Source organism: Vanacampus margaritifer, chromosome 19 (genome assembly GCF_051991255.1).
Source record: "Vanacampus margaritifer isolate UIUO_Vmar chromosome 19, RoL_Vmar_1.0, whole genome shotgun sequence".
Classification (NCBI taxonomy): Eukaryota; Metazoa; Chordata; class Actinopteri; order Syngnathiformes; family Syngnathidae; genus Vanacampus; species Vanacampus margaritifer.
Window position 1 is genome coordinate 18113751 of NC_135450.1, and position 20571 is coordinate 18134321.

General features: G+C 44.2%; 1 pseudogene across 1 annotated transcript; it reads right to left on the reverse strand.

Annotated features, from left to right (window-relative positions):
• Window positions 1-810: 810 nt before the first annotated feature.
• Window positions 811-20453, reverse strand: LOC144039779 (uncharacterized; annotated as a pseudogene). Its single transcript, XR_013289528.1, has 43 exons — window positions 20290-20453; window positions 19701-19820; window positions 19360-19445; window positions 19153-19267; window positions 18966-19081; window positions 18572-18657; window positions 18342-18485; window positions 17962-18078; window positions 16940-17068; window positions 16792-16858; window positions 15739-16018; window positions 14857-15017; window positions 14471-14653; window positions 14355-14400; window positions 13485-13597; window positions 13233-13406; window positions 13101-13149; window positions 12786-12951; window positions 12201-12392; window positions 11919-11926; window positions 10662-11163; window positions 9703-9760; window positions 9197-9286; window positions 8325-8387; window positions 8136-8262; window positions 7861-8027; window positions 7669-7782; window positions 6480-6585; window positions 6352-6415; window positions 6155-6232; window positions 5993-6081; window positions 5685-5750; window positions 5220-5267; window positions 5107-5148; window positions 4908-5019; window positions 4672-4808; window positions 3911-4000; window positions 3655-3796; window positions 3422-3585; window positions 2683-2799; window positions 2550-2612; window positions 2058-2133; window positions 811-1969 (listed from the first exon to the last, which is right to left on the reverse strand). The product of XR_013289528.1 is annotated as an uncharacterized LOC144039779 (transcript).
• Window positions 20454-20571: the final 118 nt, after the last annotated feature.

The following is a 20571-nucleotide window of genomic DNA, read 5'->3' on the forward strand; positions in this document are numbered from 1 at the left end:
AGAAACTTTATTCACAGGACATCGACATTATCTGACTTTTCAGGGATAAATAAATGATCAAATCAATTCTTTTCATCACCGCAGTTTAAAACAATTTGGCTGCACTTGATATGCTTCGGTTCGGTCCGATCAAGCGTGGACGCGGGTTCGACGCGCTATCATTTTAGCAAACGAAACGTCAGATCGACGTTGTGTACATTATTGCAATTACTTGCCACTTGGACACAAATTCGACGAACCTGGTTCGGCGAGCCAGCCGGTCTTGATGCATGGGTTCAATTGAGGTCAGGACACCAAAAGTGCGTGTGCGGCCGCCGCGCCACCACACCTGCAGGGTTCGAGGCAACTCCACTGAACAGCAACGCTGTCAACGTTTGCGTCACCAAATTCGTAGAAAGACTTGAAATAAATCCACGCCATGACGTTTCTTACAGCGAACGTCCGCGAGCAAATCCGTTCAGAGACGTAAAAACAACGAACAGGAACAGACTTGACCGCACAAGATGCGAAGTCGAGCATTTCGTTGATTGCGCGCGCATGCGTAACAAGTGACACCTCTAAAGGATCGCTTGAAGGGCGACAGGGGCGAAGGGTGACGTCACATCTTTGAATACAACCTATACAGAAACCTTTAAGTGGGTTCAAAAAAAAAGAAGCGATTTTGACCTCACAAAAATTGCATCTGAAAAGACATTTCAATCCCTTTCGGCTACAAGCTGCTCGACGAGGTGTCTTGTCAGGTAATGGCAGAGAAAATGACAACGCAGCAGCCGGCAGTGGCAAATGAACTTCCCTCACACATTTTAATAAAACATATATATTTTTTAATTACATCAAATTATAAATTTAAATACATTTTTTATTTGAAATTTAAATTAAAAAAATATATCAAAAATTAGAATAACATAATATATATATATATATATTTTATTACAATTAAAAAATAGGATAAAAAATAAATCAAAAATCTTAAATCAATCTTAAAGGATAACATTCAAGGAACAAGATTTCAATGACATTCCATTAAATAAAATGAAACATTTAATGAAACTTATCATTTAAAAAAAAATACAGCGCTGAGTCAAAGAATAAGGTTTGTTTACGTTTTACTTCAAATGTCTTCATGAATTATGCAAAGGCGATGAAAATACTTTGTAGGACAACAAACAATAGAAAAGCCACAAGCGGAAGATTCCAGCAGTCATTTGGAACGAGAAGGCAAACTCGCATTGTGAAGGATTTTCTCATTTTCGTCAGCACAAAAACAAAATGTAAAAAAAGACACATTGATTTCAACACACAGGAAATGATTTTTGCATTATTCAAAGTGTCACGTCTGTTTCTCAGAATAGATTAGCAACAAAAAATGTCTTCACGGAATTTTTTTCATCTTCATTTTAACGCTAAAATGTTTAACTTAGACTTGCGAACGTATATACAAAATATTTCAGGCCGAGTAGTAGCAGCAGCATTTGCAGGTTTTTTTTTTTCAGGATGAAGTACGCATGCTCGCAAGTGTTCATAATAAGAATGCAAGTTCAAAATGATTTGCGTTGATGGCAACATATGTTCACGTAAAGGCAGCTGCATTTGGAGAGATGAAATTGTGAAGTCAGAGAAGCAGACTGGAACTGCTCGCCCTCCTTTGGCGTTTTGCTGGTTTGTTAGCATGAAGCTAAGCGGACTTTCCCAAAAGCTTCGTAGTGGTTTTGGGATGGCTTGTACCTCCTCAAGGCACCCCACAGAGTTTAGGCTTCTACATTTTCAAGAGGAGAAAACGTTGGGAGCCGTTTTGAGGTCACGCCGTCTCGGGCCTTTTCCTGAGCTGGACAAGACATCGTATTTGGAGGCCATCTTGGACGCGCGCGGGTCCCTTTGCAGCTTAGAAGTCTCGGTCCCAACCTGAGAACTCCTCCTCCGCTTTGGTCTGGTCTTGAGGAAAGCGGTCGAAATTGATGTAGCTCGGACCCTGAACGCATGGAAACAAAAAAATAGGAATGAAAAAGAAGACGCAAAAAGCGCGTCAAATAAGCCGGCGGGCGTTTTGATGAACTGGCCTTGCGTACGAGGCGGACGGTGGGCGCGTCCAGCTGAGCCATGCGCAGCTTGTGCCAGTTCATGTTGCTGAACCACCTGCGGGCACAAACACGCGGGCACAAACACGCGAGCGCTCACGTTTGTGTTTGCAATCAACTCGTCCAAGAAGGCATTTCAATTTTGCACTTCCAGTGAGATTAGGAAGCCCGCAAAAACATCTGCATTATGACTCACATGCTATTCATTAGCCCGTCGATGTCATTTCACATTATGTGTTAGCATGAAGCTAGCAGACTTCCAAGCAGTCCTGTGCTGGTTTTCAACACGCAAGCTGTAATTGTGTTTGCGGTTTCGTTTTTCCAAGTCAAAGCAGAATTTTGACTGAACGGAAGCGAAAGTCAGCTGACAAATTGAAAAGATTCAGAAGCGGCGACGCTGCCTTCAAAACCGCTAAATGCTTTTTTGTTTTTTTGAACACGATGAGCACGTGACGGATTTGTGGGCGCGCTTACCTGTGATGTCGCACATCTTTGATGCCGTTCTTGGTGTTTCCTAACCTCTGACCGGGCCGCGGTCTGCAACAACAACAACATCAACACGTCCAGCAATGTCATTTTGCCGGCAAAATTGTCCTGTCGCTCGTACCGGCACAGCTTGCTGATGATGGACTTGGCCGCTTCGCTCAGGTAGGGCGGATACGTCAGCACGCCGTCCAGGATCTTGGCGTAAATCTTCTGCGGCTCCGAGCTGGAGAAGGGCGGGCTGGATGGTTCCGGCAAATGGACAAAAAGCGGACCCAAACAAGCAGCGTGAACAAATACAAATGTTCCTTTGCCGCCATCTTGTGGTCGGTCGGGGCACCACAAATACATTGAATCCATATAATGGTTAGGACGTTATTATTATTATTATTATATGTTAGTAGCATTTAATGTTCTATTTTAAATCATGTTTGTTTTTATCTGGATAAATTGTTTTAATTCATTAATTATTCAACTTTTGTTTTTAAATTGTGCTTATTTTTAAAAACAATATTATTATTACTATTGCTGTTATTTTTGATTGCCATTTTTTTGCGGTGTATAATTATAAATACTCTCTCATTAAGATGTGTATGCTGTAAATTTTAAATCTAATTATGCTACCAACTGGTTGAAATAATAAAATGGAGAGTTTTTATTATTTAAAGGAAATATTGTGGCCGTATTAAAAATAAGTTAAGTGTATATAAATAAATAAATAATATTTTAATATTTATTGAATAATAAATATGATTTACATATTATAAAGGAAATATTTTGGCCATGTTTAAAGGAGGTTAGGTTCAAGGTTTTGGTTGATGTTTAATAAATATCAATGCAAAGTAAATTAAAAGAAAGTGTACCTTCCCACCAGCAGCTCGTAGATGAGGATGCCGAGCGACCAGAAGTCCACCGCAAAGTCGTGGCCCTGGTTCTTGATGATCTCGGGGGCCATGTACTCGGGCGTGCCCACGAAGGAGTACGTCTTCTCGCCACGCACCAACTCTCTGGCAAAACCAAAGTCCACCTGCGCGCCATCGACAAGGTCAAGCACGCAAAGGTGAAGCGGAGCAAAACATTTTGTCCGAGTCGTCACCAGCTTGACGTATCCGCGTCCGTCCAACATCAGGTTCTCGGGTTTGAGGTCTCGGTACATGATGCTCTTCTTGTGCAGGTAAGCGTACGCCTCCACCACGCACGACGTGCAGAACACACACATCTGCTCGTCAAAACGGCCCCTTCGCACACGAGGAAAACACAAATGTGTGTGTGTGTGTGTGTGTGGGGGGGGGGGGGGTTCCCCCCTCTCACGCCATCTGGAGGTTCTTTCCTGCGTGTTTGCTGCCACTCACGCTTCTTTGAGTTTGGTCCAGATTTCGCCGCCGCCGCAAAACTCCATCACCATGTAGATGTAACGAGTGTCTTTGAAGGCACCATGAAGTCTGCACAAAACAAGACGACGACATTTCAACACAGCACACTTGAATTTGGTTACTAGAAATGTCAAAAGAAACGGATATGAATGACAAATAAAAAAAAAAAAAAGGGGTCAGATATTTAAAATGAGGCTTCCAAATCTTGGGGGGAGGAAAACATCTCCTCTCTCTCACTTTAATTCACTGAATTTCAATTGGACAAGTTTACAACAACGAGGCGCTCTAAAGCCGCCATGCCAGCCTGAAGCTTCTGTCCGCACGCTGGCTGTCAGATTTCAAAAAGAAAAATGAAAAATCCTTCAGCCTTCTCTCAGTGACGTGCGCACACTCACGGCTGACAACGAGGCGCTCTAAAGTGACCGCGCCAGCCTGGAGCTCCAGTTCACACGCTTTTCCCTCCCCTCCTGGTGCTTCCATTTTTCTCATTGTGAGCTGCATGCACTCAAGGCCAACAACGAGGCGCTCCAAGCAGCCACACTGGCGCGGATCCCTGAGACGGTCAAGTCGGACTTAGTTTGCTTCTGCCTTTCTCAATTTTGGCCAACAACGAGGCGTTCTAACAAGTCAGTGGACCATCCAAAAGAATGATGCATTTTCAGCTAACGGCACGTTGTCAGTTGGACGCTTGTCATTTGCCAACACGCGTGGATGCACGTTGTGTTGTTGTTTGCGTCGACCTGACAATGAAGTCGCACTGGATGGCCTTGAGGATCTTCTTCTCGAACAACATGTGCTCCTCCTGCCGCTTGGCAACGATGTGCTTCTTGCTGACTCGCTTGACGGCGTAATACTTGGCGTGCTTCAACGTGGTCATCTTCACAAACAAACGGCAAAACTTCAGAAACACGGCAACGGAACATCCGAGGCGGTCGGTCGGTCGGTCGGTCGGTCGGGCGGTCGGGCGAGCGCTCACCAGTTCCACGCGGCCGAAGCCTCCGACTCCGAGGGTGACGGGGTCCCCTTGGTGGCGGCCCTCCTGGTACAAGACCGGGACCAGGTCCTGAAACCTCAGAGTGGAGTTGATGCTGCCGTACGCAAACGACAGCACGTCATCAAAAGCCAACAAGATCACAAAATCCGCATTGGAGCCCAAAAGGCCTTTTTGCTCTCACCTGGACTTTTCTGGAGCGCGCGCCTCCTGCAGCATCTTGGAGCTGACAATGAAGGAGGAGGTGTCAAATTGAGGGTTCTTAACAAGGATGGAGGATAAAGAAGATGCGCATACTCATCAAAGAGCTCCAAGTGCTCGACGGGGATCGTCTCCTCGAACACTCTTGAAGGACAACAAAGAAGGTCAACGAACAAACATTTGGACGTCATTCATCGATCACGGAAAGGCCAGCCTAGCACTGCCTTGAGTTACAACTCAAAACTTTCAGAAACTCATCAGTACGGCACTAATGTTAGTCGTTCTATGCGGAGGAGAAAGACTGTATGACTGTTATGTTTTCTTTCGACATGTTGTGGCTGAACTGTTTATGTTCAATCAGTTGCGTAAAGAACCACAACAGCATTAGCATTAGCATTAAGCTAGCAATGCCTTGGCTCCTTGTTTAATTTGACAGAAATTCCTACATCGGGTCACTTGTATGTCAAGGCAGCATTTGATTATAATATGGCCAGTGACCCCGCCCCCCCCCCCCCCGGTTTACGGCGGGAGGATGCGTTGCAGGCCCCCGTCTGGACTTACTCCTTGTCGATGGAGAAGCAGGTGACGGGTCCGTCGGCGGTGCAGGTGGCCGTTCGCAACACTTCGCTGCAATCACACGTTACGGATGGATTCTTAGTCATCGGTATGGAAAAGCAAAAGCAAAGCGTCTCCGTTTCCACGGCGACGTCAGCGTGCCGACGATATGCAAATTTGCAGACAACGCACACAAAACGGCAGCAATTGGTTGACAAAATGTCGATCACGTTTTTTTTGTCCTTCCAATCAAATGGTACTTTGTTTTCTTCTAAATGGAGGTCGTTCTCGAGTAACGACGTCGCCACGGTTACCGTATGAGGGCCTGCTCGCCGAAATGCTCGCCTTTCCCCATCCGGCGAATTTGCTTCTGAAGCCCGTTGACGTTTTTGGTCACCAGCACCTGACGGCCGCCAAAACACACACACCTGTAACGCACGCTCCACAAGGTGTCAAAGGTCACGGCAGGACATTACCTCGCCTTTCAAAATGATGTAGAAGGTGTTGGCTTCCGCGCCCTCTCGGACGATGACGTCTTTGTTCTGATACTTGACCTGCACTCAAACCGCAACAAAATCAAATTGGCTTTCATTTTGTGACGGATTTCTTTTCTTTTCTGACCTACTTATGACTTCTTCATGAGTGAAAGTATTTTGTGTTATTTGTGGAGTACCTCCTCCATAGAGTCAATGATTTTGGACAACTGGACATCATTCAGGTCCTTCAAAGTCCGAGACCTTCAAAAAAAAAACTTTGAAATGAGCACTGATCGCACGCACGCGCGCGAGGCGGTCGACGCACGTTTTCAAGAACCCCATGAGCTGCTCTCGCTTCTTCTTGGACTTGTTGGTGATGATGGTCCTGTACGTCTGTCTCGCCATGCACCACAGACGCACTTCCGTCTTTGCTGCACGCAACAACAAACAACGCCACAAGGTCCCTTTTTTTATTGCCCTTTGCTGCTTTTCTGAGTGGCCCCGTCGCCCCGCATTGATCGATGAAGGGCCAAAATAAAGACATCAGCGCAATGAAGACAAATGTCAAAGGCGGGAACGCTAAATAATGCGACTTCCTGTTCACTGTGCCAATCAAGTGACTGGCCACAACATTAGGCACACCGGCCGGCTCACTCGGCTATGGCATCGACGGCAAATCCTCTTTCCCTTTTGAAAGACACGCCACAAAACTCCAAAAAGACGAATCTCAGTCAACATTCTTTGATTGAAATTAAATTTGCTCGCCGCCACATAACCTGCAACTGTGGAACCAAGCACAAGTGTACCTAATGTTTTGTCTTTCCTTCTTCTTCTTCTGTGGTGTTCATTAATGGTGCATTCGTGCCGCCAACTGGTGCGGTCTTTCCACTGCAAGGAAAGCTGAATATGCTGATGCTTACTGGCGCCATCTAGTGGTGGGATGTCGGGAGTACACTTGTATCTCAAATTTTTTGCTCTTATCTTAAGGGACTACAGTGGGAAACTTGTCATTCAGGGCACTTGTATCTCAAGGCACAAGTATTCATTTCTTTTTTTCTTTTTACGAAGAACCTTATTTTTTAAAGGGCATATAAAAAACTAAATAAATATGCGAAACCGTGTGCGCCGAACTGCAAGTATGCAAAGGCCAAATAGAGTTGATTCTTTTTGAGTAGAGATATTTCCATGCATTTACACATTATATTTAGAAAACAAAATAGCAGTTAGTAGAAAGCTACATTTTTAAACTTACAAAAACAGACCAAAAAATGGAGGATATATTTTTTGTATGTATTCTGTTTTGGTTTTGTTGAAATGAGCTAAATCGTTGCTATTTTTAGTTTTGGATGGCACCGGCTGGCGCTGGTGTACCTAATGATGTGGCCGCTGAGCGTCAATATGACGCGTAGCCGCCACTTTAAGTGACGTCGTCAGCACAAGCCCGCGGGGAGCAAAAGGCGGGTTTGTGCCGGACGGACGGAGCCATTCGCCATTCGGCACGTGCCGGCGCTGACCTTTGACCGTGGCCGTCCGTTTGCAGTTGTACAAGATGGCCAACTCCCCAAAGACGTCGCCGCTGCTCAGGGTTCGGAGGTCGCGGCCCGCTTGGCTGACCTGCAGCTCGCCGGCTGAAAGGAGGAAGGAAAGATGCGTCGGCGTCATGTGCATTGCTGTGCGAATCGTCACGCACGCACGCGCGCACGCACCTGCCACGATGTACATGCTGTCCCCTTCCGTGCCTTCCTTGATGACCTCGCCGCCGCGGCTGACGCTCAACGTCTCCAGCAGGTCCACCATCATTGTGATTTGCTCGTCGTCCAGACGGCTCAGGAAGTCGTTCTTCTGGATGGCTTTCACGATCACGTCCGTCTCGCTGGACGGGACGACATCACAACAACATGGCTGACAAACGACATCCTCGCTTCGCAAGTCACGGGAAAAAAAACAAAAAAAACATGAAGCATTTGGATTTCAGGCTGACCTGTCCGTTTTCTTGACTCGGGACTTCCTGATGTCGAGCGTCTCCGGGATGGGCTCGGGCGCGATGACGGCCGCGCGACTCTTCCTGAACTGGGGTTCGATCTCGGTGCCGCTCGGAGGCGGAAACTCTGACAGGGTTTGGCGAGAGTTAGCCGCGACTTCTTCGGGGTTGACGCGTGACGCGGCTTACCGAAGTGCTGGTATTGAGCGTGAAGCTCCTGCAGGAGTTTCTCTTTCTCGTGCAGACGTTCCTCTGAGAGCAAAAAAGAAAAAAAACATGTCAATGGTTAGAAAGATAAGAATTTGAAAAATGAGGTAAAAAGTAGCTTTTTTTTAATAAATAGAGCAAAAAATGTATTTTTTAAATGAAATGAAAAATATGAAAATTTGAAAGCATTTACAATTTTACAAAAAAATCGAATAGAATCATTAAAAATCAAACACAGTTAGATAGCAGCAACTAAATAATGAATAAATTCTCTGAAAACATAAATAAAATGAAAAAGAAGAAAAATATTCAAATAAAAGGTTCCAGAATAAAATTTGATTTAAAAATCAAACCATCTAAAATTTGAAATTCTAATTTCAACCAAAGAAACAATTAATATTAATAGAAAAAAAAAACAATTTAAAAAGTGCAAAAATAAACCAATTAAAGAGTTTCAAAATAAAAACGTTTAAAATTAGATTTGTAAAGGTAAAAATTATAGTTTAAGTATATATCATCATATTTAATAAATTTAATGATTACAGTACAAGCAGTAAAAAAAGTAAAAAAATAAATAAATAATTAAGTTTAGGGTTAGGGGCTAAATTTATAGACTATAAATTACAAAACATTCAAAATGTTATCATTTTGAAAATAGAAGCAAATTTAAGTTACCAAATTTAGAAAGTATGACAAGTTTGAGAAATAAAACAAATTCCGAATATTAGAAAATGACAATTACATTAGCATAATATATGATTGTAAAGATATTTTGAAAAAGAAAAATGTCATGTTTAAAAACTCTAAGAAATTGTTGTGCAGTTGTTGTGCATTGATGTCTTCGTTGCACCCACCCAAGTGTTGATTTTGCCTTTGCAGCTCGCCGTTGATGATCTTTTGCTTCTCCAGCTGCCGCTTGAGCTCCTCCACTTGCTCGTCCATCCCTGCACCAGCAAGTCGCACAATGAAAACACCCCGGGCTCCATCGGGGCGCCCCGCGGGGGCCGCGCTGAATAATGCACGCCGGCCAGCAGGGGGCATCGCGGGGAACGCCGACGCTTCCTGCCCAGCGCGGCTAATGAGCTGCTCTTTCTTTCCTGCCGCTTGCGAGGCACAAAAGCTGGCGCGATCATTTTGCAATCTGCTTCCCCATTCACATCAAGAATGGAAAGAAAGAAATTCGTAAAAATAGAAGCCTCAATTCAATGGATAGAGTGTCGCTCCTTCCAGTGTGCACACCGTGACCAACTGGGGGCAGTATAACACACGTAGCAAAAATGTGGGCACGCGATAAGTACGCACGCATCTGAAAATGTCGGATTCTGCGTGAGGACGCAGAAATGCAAAGACGAGCGTTTGCCGACCGGCGTCTCGCCCTCGCCGGCTTCAACGTCCGACATGTTCACAGCACGGAAGCACTTTTGATTTTCAAGACGCGCCGACAAGATAAAGACTCTTAAGAGCTTTTGACTTTTGAAATCACACGCCTGGAAGTCAAAGTGACCCCAGCGTCTTTTACGATCATCATATTAACACGCACAGCGTGACACATGGAAGCAGATGGTTTCAACTTGGAAAGCGCATTTTGAGAGGCTCGTCATCGACAAGAAAAGAGAAAAGACGAAGGAGGGCATCGATCCACGCCGACTGCATTTTCGTCACTTTTGGACGCCGGATTGCATTCATGTCACGCATGTTAATTTAAGGCAAAAAGTACAACCAAACTTGTACTTCTTTTTACTAAATACATTTTTGTACATATTTGTTTGCGTTCATTTTTTTCCATTTGGTATTTCTTTTGATGCCTAAAGATGCAGTGGGTCAATTTGACTGAATGCGATGAAAGCAAAAAAATTGGCAAGAAACTTCTAATTACATTTGAATGAGTTTCATTTATTAGATTTGATTTTTGGTAACTACACGCGTCGTGGGTAGAAAGGATTTTTTTTTTTAATGAAATTTATTCTGTTTAGGATGAGAAACTTTCTCATCCAGTTTCTCGTTCAGACTAGAATTTTTTAAATTTGATTTCAATTCAGCAATTTCCCCCCAATGTCACTTCAGGGTCTCCGTACTGCTTATTTGCATGTTTGCTATTATTGCATTTTATACTTTTGGTTTGTTACTTTTGCGCGACTTCATCTGTGCTGACTAAGCATGCTGCAATTTTTGAAAATCAAGAAGAAATCTTTTTTCCCCCAAAAATAAGAATTCATCTTTATCAATCTACAGGAGATTGGAAGTGTTTTTTTTTTTTTATGACAAAATGCCGATGAGGAAAAAAAGGTTGCAGAAGGAAGCGAGCGTCAAGTGACTCACCTGCAGGCTTGCACGGCCGCTGGGCTGGCAGTCAGGACGCTGGGACGAGGGCCTCACCCAGCCCGCATGGGTTTGCGATGGCCGCAAAATGTCGGGCCGGACTTTCAACTTTGCTCGCTCTCGACTCGCCTTCTTCTGCCGCCGTCGTTTTTCTTTGCCTGTCAATCTCAGCAGCTGCTCCGGAGTCCGCTGACGCTCCGCCCACTCGCTCCAGGTGGGGGAAAGACAAAGAGGAGGCGGGGGAAGAAGCAGAAGATGGCGGTGAAAATGTATTTGCGAGATGCGAGGGCCTGCAGCCAGCAAATATTCGTACCGTCGATCCTTCTGCCAATCGCCACATTGACCAAACGGACGAAAATCCATGACAAGACAATTCATGTGCAAGCCGTCGTCTCGCTCGTTCCACACAAAATCTTCTCTGACTTTTGAGTGTGTGTGGCTTTAAAAAGGCGGGGCCAGTCCAGGTGAGTGACGTGGGAGCCAAAAAATAAACGTACAGTGGCTGCCGTCAACTCCGCTCAAATGACTGTTGGTGCTTTGAGCGCGTTTGTACCTTCATTTGGGATGAGAACAAGATTGAAAATGTGCTCAAAAGACAATTCAGGAAGCAGAATTTTCCCCACGCGAAAATCTTCTTGAACGCAACACGGGCTACTTGCACACATTTTTTTTGCAGGCGGCGCAGTCGTCAAAGGTATCTAAATGAGGCTAAAGTCGTTTTAGCGTTGTGACCGAGGGCGTGGGCCCTTTTATCGCCACTTTGAGGTTAATTATTGATTGGTCGCCGTGGTTAATCAGCGACACTGTCGACCTGCAAGCAGATTAAAGGCCTCCCGGGTAAGAAGGTTAGACTTTTTTTTTTTTTAACATTCAGGGGTGACATGAAATGTGTTACTTGCTGTAGACAACTTCTGAAGCGATGATGAAATCACACTCGAGATGTGATTGCGCAACCTAGCAAGGAAATGACCAACTCATGTCTTTTGACTTTTTTTTAAATATTATTATTAAAGACCAACAGAATTCTTATCTAAAAAGTACATCAAATACTTTATAAAAAGTGTACTGCCAATTCCTACGCTCATAATAATCTTAAAGACCTGAGCTGTTGGAAATTGACATTTTCATTTCCCGTCGAACCCTTTGACACGGCCATAAATGCAAAGTCTGCCGTTGCCACGACAACCCCATATTTGCGATATGGCCTGGACACGACTCTCGCGGAAGTCACACGACCCTGCACATGTGGAGTCTCACTTTCAAAACTGAAAAACAAATCAAAGGATAGCAGCCATTTTGAATTCATTTAATTTAGGGGAACAACAGAAAATAGACATTGCGAGGATTTGTTCTTTTTTGGGGGTTGAATTTGCAAGTGGGACGGTTCATGAAAATGATGATGTCATAGCGTTGGACAGCAAGCCTACGAGGTAGTTGGGCATCTGAAGTGAAGTTTTTGCTCTCAGACCAAAAACAAAGCGTGCGTGTGCGCGTGCGTGTGCGCGTGCGTGTGCGCGTGCGCGTGCGCGTGCACTCAACTGCGGGCGAGACCGCAAGCCTTGCGCACGTCCTGCGGGTGTTCCAAGACGGCTCGGACAAACTGGCTGACGACGCGCTCCATGTAGCCGGCGGCGCGCGGGAACAAACCCTCCAGGAAGGCGATGTGGCCGCCGTGCCGCGTCACCACCAGCGCCACGTTGGCCAGCTGCTTGGCCGCGCTCAGCGGGAAGGCTGGCACACACACAACAAACGTCTTGGTAGAAAAGACGCACCTCGCCAAGCTTGCAGAATTCATCCACTTTCAACCTCTAGCATTAAATTCAGCAACATTTACATTTGGATCGAAGAGGATTTCACATGATCCGATCATCAGCAAAAACTAAGATGAGCTTGAAATACTTCCTGTTTTCACTCTTTCAGATTTACAGTCAGATATAATAGTGTACCACCATCTAGTGGATGAGAGTGGAATTACACGCAAAAGAAACGATAAAAAAAAAGATGTAAACTCTAATAAAAAATACATACGTTATGTCTAAGAAATTGAATAATTGTGATTCATAATCATGATTACAATATTGACCCAAATAATTGTGATGTTAAAAAAATGATTGCATAACAGACCGTGTTGCGGTGAGAAGGGGTCGTCGGCGGCGTTGAGGCACAGGACGGGCACGCTGGTCCGCGGCAGCTTCCAGTCGGGGCTGGCGTGGCGGTAGTACTCCGTGCACGAATCGTAGCCAAACAGCGGCGCCGTGAAACGCTCGTCAAATTCTCGGATGCTGCGCGCCTGATGCAAAAAATACGATTGCTGTTGTGACACCTTGGGATTGGTCACGACTTTCTTTCCTCTTCAAACGGAATTTTTCATTTCTTGTACAACTTTTTTTTTTGCTGTAAATAAAAGACGTTTTTGCAAGTGTGGTCCGAGAGGCGTACCTTGAGGACGTGGTCGATGTCCACCACTTTCTCCAGCATCTTTTTGTGCCTGCAACACAAACAGGCCCTTTTGCTCAGTTTCCCTTCCGACAAACCGCAAGCGAAGGCGTGACCCCCGCGGGTGGAGCCGACCTGAGGACGGCGCCGCAGAGTCCTCGCGTGAGGTGCTTGTTGAAGATCAGCCAGTTGAGCGCTTCCTCCATGCTTTGCGCCGACTTGAGCGCGTCCCAGGGGACGGAGACGGTCAGGCCCGCCACCAAGCCCGACTCGCCGCCCTTGCGGCCCAAGTAGTTCAGCAGCAACATGCTGCACGTGCACAACACCGCTTTGCTGCTTTGATTGCCAGGCCAGCGAGGGAAAGGCGAGTCGGGGGAGGACACTCACCCTCCTAATGAGACGCCCACGCCAAAAACGGGGGCTTTTGGGTAGCGGCTCTTCACATGTTGGACCACCAGCTCCAGATCGGACGTGTTGGCGGCGCAGAAAGTCAGCGGCGTCTGAAGGGAAAATTGCTCTCGTTGGGTCTTTTTGTTGCAGCAGACGAACAAACATTCCAATCACACGATTACCGTCACATTGCAAAGAAAAAAAAGAGATTTGTTGAGTAAAGTTGTCATTTTAAATGACACTTTTTAAAAATAATTAATAATAAAGACTTATTTTCTTCTTCTTTTTTTTTTTTTTTACTTTATTCTATAACAGTCAAATTGTGACTTGAGACTTGTAATATTACAACTTTTTTCCCTGCATTTTCAAAATATTTACAACATTATTTTTGGTAAAAAATATTTTGAAAATCAATTAAAAACTAATAAATTTAATAATAATAATTTTAAATTAATTAATGAATTCTAACCCTATATACATATTATAACCCTAAAAATAATTCTATTTTCAAAATATGTCAACTGTTTTCTCAGACGCTCATTTTATTAACATTACAAAAATTTTGAAAAGTAAAAAAACAACAAAAACTGCATTCTTGTAACAGCCACTTTATTATTACTTCCTTATTACTTTCATTTTTAAAATGAGGTCCGACCTTTCTTGTAAAAGTACAACTTTTTTCTCTACTTTAATAAGATTACAAAATCTATAAAAATAAATATACGTAATATATATCAAATATGAATTTCCCTTCAAATGAAAACGTCATTCCCAAAATAAAAGTGAATTGCAAGTCAAGGTGTCCCTATTTTGAGGTTTGGGGTTAGTTTGGGGTTGAGGTTCAAATGTGACTTCCTGAGGACTTACCAGCAACTCTTCCCCTCCGAAGCCTCTGTTGTTGAAGACCACACATCTGGAAGAGCAGCAGCACATTTGAGATCTATTCTGAAGTTGTTCACTGGACGTGGCATTTGTGGGCGGACCTGTAGCCGTGGCGGGCGGCCTGCCGGACGGCGTGCAGCACGTAAGACTGCCGGCTGTTGCCCGTCAAGCCCGGCAGGATGAGGACGGTGGGCCGCGTGGACGCTTGCGGGTAGGCCGAGCTGCCGTCGTTGTCCGCCCAGTCCAGCGAGATCTGACCACCGTCGGCCGTGCGGATGCGCTCGCTGTCGGCGGACAAATCGGGTTCCGTCATCAAAGACATGAAAGTGCACACATGAGCCACCAAAAGACACAAAAGAAAAAAATTGATTTTCTGATGTTGTTCACAAGGATTAAAGACTTTGATTTGGGGGGTCTTTCAGTCTTGGGTGAAGTTCAACAATCCCACGCATGAGCACGGCGAGACGATTTGGGGGCGGAGCCGTACTTGCGGTAAGCGACGTGCGGTCTGGACTTGATGAGGAAACACAGCACGGTTTGAAGGCGGCCCCCCCAGCACCACGGCGTGGGCCTGAAGGTCTCGCTCAGCGCCGGACAGCGCTGCTCCAGGAAGTCCCGGAAGTTCTCGCCGCACACCAGCAACGGCCTCTGACAGGACCAGCGCGGGAAAAAACATTGAAACTGACCATCAGCTATGAGTACATGATCAGCACATGATCGTTATCTTGCTTTATGGACACCTGAGCTCGTTCTGAACACATCCCGTCAAACAAATGACAGCAAAATTTGGTGCTCAAGAGCCACAGTTAGTTAGTTGCTTGGTTAGTTACTTTAACAAACAGAACGGTCAGGTCATTCATAGATATTAAGGTTAAAAAAAAAAGAAGTTACTTTGATATAATATATGTCGTTGTTTTTAATAAACCCATGACTTAAAATAAATGAGATATTTGTAAACTTGCAGATTAAAAATGGCAAACATCTTTACATGTGTATGTCAAATAATTTATTTTTAAAATGACATTATTTTCAACAAGTTTGCTTGGAAAAAATGAAGCGAATTTTTTAATTATTTGAATAAGCGAAATTGCTCGTTTTACTTCACTTTTATTTGGGTGAATTGTTTTATGAGATCAATTCATTTTTAAAAATATATACAAATGTATTCATAAATTTGAGTTAGTTTAGTTTGGGGTACCTTCTTAAATGAATGCATAAGAGATATGAGATTTTTGTAATAACTTTTTATCATCACTTTCTTTTTGAAATTCCCGTAGAAAGAAGACTGAGGATTTTTGGTACTGCTACACCAATACGGAAGTGTATGAAAATAAAAATAATGAATGAATCAATCAGGCCGACTCGTCACCTGACTGTTGCGTCCCCACAAGTAGCAAAGGGCGGCCGTGAGAGAGCACAAAAGGACGGCGTCAGCCCTGGAGACCCCCTCCCAATGCCAATGGTGCGTCCACAGCTCCAGCAGCGACAACAGCATGACGACGACGACTGACTTCAATGTCGACAAGCGATTAAATACAAAAATACACCAACTAAAAAGGCAGCTAGCGTTGGCTAGAAACCCGCGTTGGACGTTAATGACACATGAGAAGTGAGAACAGACAGCAGACAAGCCGACTGGACCGTTAAATATTTACAATGGCGCCCAAACAGGAAGTACCACCACCGGCACGTCACTGCTTTTCCGGACTACAATTTTTTTTAGAATTAAACGAAAAGATTTAAACAAAAGATATATATATATATATATATATATATATATATATATATATATATATATATATATATATCTTTTGTTTAAATCGACGAATGAGCAAACAGGACTCATCAGTGTCACTGAGAAAAACTACAAATATGGCCGCAATAAGAGCCAGTACATATTATGCGCATGCGTATAGTGCTTTCGACACTATTTAAATCTTTTAACAAGAACTTTTAGATATTACACACATACTACAACCATTGCATGTTCAAAGTTTTTATTAAGATCAAAGAAGATTTAACTAAATGTCTATTTTTACAACAATTTATTGTACAATAATAAATTCATGACTGAAACAACGTTTTGTTTAGCGCTTTTCCATGAATTGTCATAATATCATACTTGTCTTGCATCACTTGTGAATTGTTCTCCATTTTCTCCTGTGATATCATATGATGTCATGCGTTCATACAATCAAGATATAAAAACAAAAGCAAAAATGGTGGCTACAACCGCTTAAAGGATGTGCTTGCTTTGTTTGACTATTTTCAGTAGAGAAGAAACATCGTAAGTAAATGTGACAATTGAAAGCAATCAAACAGTAAAAAGAAAGCAAAAAGGTCATGATCGCTTCCGTGGAATTTCCCGTGGCCTGCCTTTGAACCGTAATGTTGATTCCCAAACGTTTGGGTCTAGTTGAGCGGGATTCCTGCCACCACCTCCGACTCGATGCCGCATTCGTCGCTTCCACGCTTGATCTTGAAAAAACCTTCAAAAGTCGCACAAACAACAACAAGCACAAGAATTTGGACCACTGATTGAGCGTGTCCGTCGCAAGCGGCGCGCTTACCTTCATCTCCCCAGTCTGTGTTCCAGGAGTTGGCCGCCAGCCAGTAAGGTGTCCCCTTTTCCTCCCCCCAGCCCAACAATTTAATGGCGTGACCACCAAGCATCTCCCCTGTCACGTGTTGGTAAACACCTGCAGCAACAAAAAGTCAAAAATTTGCGCTCACTTGGCCACAAGTTTCATTCCTAACTCTTTGACTGCCAACCGTTTTCAGAAAAGGGATGCTGCGGGTGCCAGCTGATTTAAGCATTTTGACTGATCTTTCATGGTCCACAGAATTTTTCGTGTTTGGACTATAGAAACACACATACTAACAAATGAAAGATTGAACTCTCATCTTTCATCAGAAAAAAAAGTTTGTTTATACCTTATTCCGTTTTTCAGTAATCAACAATATATAATGGTTAGTTTCACCCAAACGCTCTGTTTTGGACCAAAATACGGAGAAATCAAGCTTTTTGTGAAACGATATTATTTCATCCACTCTAGTTAATTTGACACCTTTTTTTTTCCCATGAATGATGCCACTAACTACTAACTCGATCTGCTTGATATTTTCAGCACAGCTGGCCAAGGCTTTCCTCCACCCGTTTCCAAAAAAAAACAAAACAAAACAAAATCATAGTTAACGTCTTTTAACGTTTTTGGCAGCCCTCATTTGGATTTTACTAAACGTTATTAAACGTTTTTGGCAGTCAAAGAGCTAAAAAGTACATTTAGCAGTTTAGTTTGATTATATAGAAAAACAAAAAACTACTTGAATGATTCAAATCAAATGTTTTAAATGGGAATATTAAGATTTGTACTCAAATGTTAGCAAACAAACAGTTCTTTGAGTTTAGATGAAAATGTATGCCACTCGGCTAAACTTCCCCAAGGTTTTTGATACATAGCTTTGGCGCCATCTTGTGGCATATGAGGACGTTTCAGGAACGCGAACCAAAAAAATCACTCTTGTCAAATTTCTTGCCAGATTTTTTTTCATTTCCATGGCAACCTTATAAGAGAAGATAAAAGAGACCAACCGGTCTTGTAGAGTAGAAAATCGGCGTAGACGGTGAAGGCGGCTTCAACAGGCCCGTTGCTAAAAAGTTCCTTCATGATCTGATCCTGTTGTGAGGAGACGCTGTACGCTCGGCGGCCTGTAGGCGGAGACAAACACAAAAACAATCATGTCAGGAAAACAAATGACTATGTACTCTTTATCTAAATGTAGTTCAAATATTTTTCACTATAGCAGTTCGTTTGGAGGATTTCATTTTGGTCGTATTCAATGTGGTTGAGCTGAGCAGTTGGGCTGCGTCACAATCGACCCGCCACCAGGTGGCAGTAAAACACGGTCATAACGACGCAAAGTGTTTCGTTTCACAACAAGCGTAAACCTCAAGCGGCTTCGAGTCCTCACCAAAGTGTTTGTCTTTGGGGTAGGACGGCGAGTAGCCGTCGATGCAGCGCTCGGTACACTTGGGAGTTTCCTGCTCGCCCTGGCACGGCGGACGAGTGCCGTTGACGTGATGCTCGCACGGGGCCAGCGAGTACGGACGACAACCTGCGCGCACGCAAGCGCGTCGCCATGACGTCAGCAGAGCAAACGCCGCCTGTCAAGCGGGTCCGGGATGAAGCGACGTTACGTACCCACTTTGGAGTCGTACAGGCCGCCGGTCACCAGACCTCGCTTGAGCCAGAACTGCCACGCGGCGGAGGGGAAGCCGCCGAAACAGCTGCAAACACAAACACAATCTCACCACGTCCAATGGCTTTGGAATTGCTGGATGTGTGCCTTTAAGGGGCGTGGCCTAGTGAGGGATGTCAGAAGCTGGAGTCGAGGAGCCTGCTTACAGTTGAGAGTCTCTTGTTATTGTTGTTTTCAGAAATGTTATTCATTTCGACAGAAGCGCGTCATTGCGTGAATGTCACTGAGGGCGCCCTCCAGTGGACTAAATGAGCAACGACAGTGAGTTTGATTTGACAAATAGCACTTGACGTGTTCTCCGGATGGGACACGTGGGCGGCCGCGGGCTTGTCTTACCCCATCCCGCATTCATCACAGCAGGACAAAAGATCTTGGGCTGAAATCTCCACTGAGATCTTGCCGCCACTGAGGATGCATAATCTGTCGGATATTGCCTCGGCAGCACCAAAAGCCTGTCAGCGAAAATACAAACGGTTGGCCTTGAAAATAAGATGACGAGAACGTCCACGTTGTTATTGATTACCCAGCAGGAGCCGCAGGAGCCCTGATCTCGAATCTGCTGGATGGTGCGACACTTGGGCCACTGTTGGCGAGCGTCAAAGCTGTCGGGAAGTTGCAGTTGGTCCACGTGGTGAACGCTGAGCGGAGACAAAAGGACGGCGGTCCACTTTTGCAGAGAAGAAGACCCCCATTGGCTGACTTTCGGTCACGTGATCTCAGCTATACTTACACCTTGGGCGCTTTGGGTCCGTTCAAAATGGTGCCGCAAAGTCCTTTCACGTAGTTGCTGTCAACATTGTAAAAGTTCGGACCGGCCTGGATGGAACATTTCCAAATTGAGTACAAAATTGAAAAGACGTCATTGAAATGTTTCTGCTCTGGGTGGCGGATGGGCGGGGCCTCCTCCCCGTTGGCCCTCCATCTTCGTACACACGTGATCCCACCTGAGTTGAATTCACGTCCACCGTACAGCCAAGATCTCAACATTTGCTCACAAGTCAGAGCAAAAAAAATGAGAAGGAAAATCGCCCTTGTCGGTTGAAATATGAAATATGAAATGCTGAGCCTCACCCTCCACGTGGTGTTGGCCTTGTTGATGATGTGAATCATTTCCCGGACATCAGCTGAAGGCCGAACCGAGCCGACCCACGCGGCCACCAAGAGGAGGACGAGTGAAGGCATCCTTCAAAACTGGCAACAATTAAAGAGGCTTTTTTAGCAAACAGGAAGTTTGCCGATTTCATCTCACTGCTCTTTTGAGGGGATGCAAACTGGATTTGATCGGCCCGACAACTAAATGTTCATACAGGATAGAAATATTTTATTGTGATGAATTCATACTACAAATTAAGTATCATTTTAGATGAGAAAAATCTACCCGCATGTTTTTGCCCCCTTTGTTTCTTAGCGTGCAAATTAATTGGGGGATGCAACTTATAGCAGGAAATAAATAGAATTGCTTAAATAATACATTGAAATGGAAAAAGAAAAAAAACAATCAATGTCCTGCAAACTTTCATTTCGATTGTCGTATTCATCGCAGATGACAACATTATCCAGTTCATTATTAAAATATTAGTCATTGATACTTTGAGAAACTACAACATTGCAATGTTTTTTTTTAATCCTATTGTTAAAATAGGAAAATGTTTGACTTTACCTGGCGCTCGCTGCTCTTCCTGTTCTGAGACTAAATCAGAACCAAAGCGAGCTCGCTACTCGTTCTTGTCATTTTTACAAGCGTCACATCACGCGCTGGTTTAATGAATAGTTTGTCATACGCCGCTCATTCTCTCCTTTTCGTTTGAGACGTGTCATGTCACTGGAGGTCAGAGTGCAAAATTGTTTGGCAATAAAAGGCCAAAAATAGCCGCAAAAAGAACCGTCACCTTTCAAAATAAAACGTGTCGTTTTTGTCCAAAATCTCAAAGCATTCAAACGA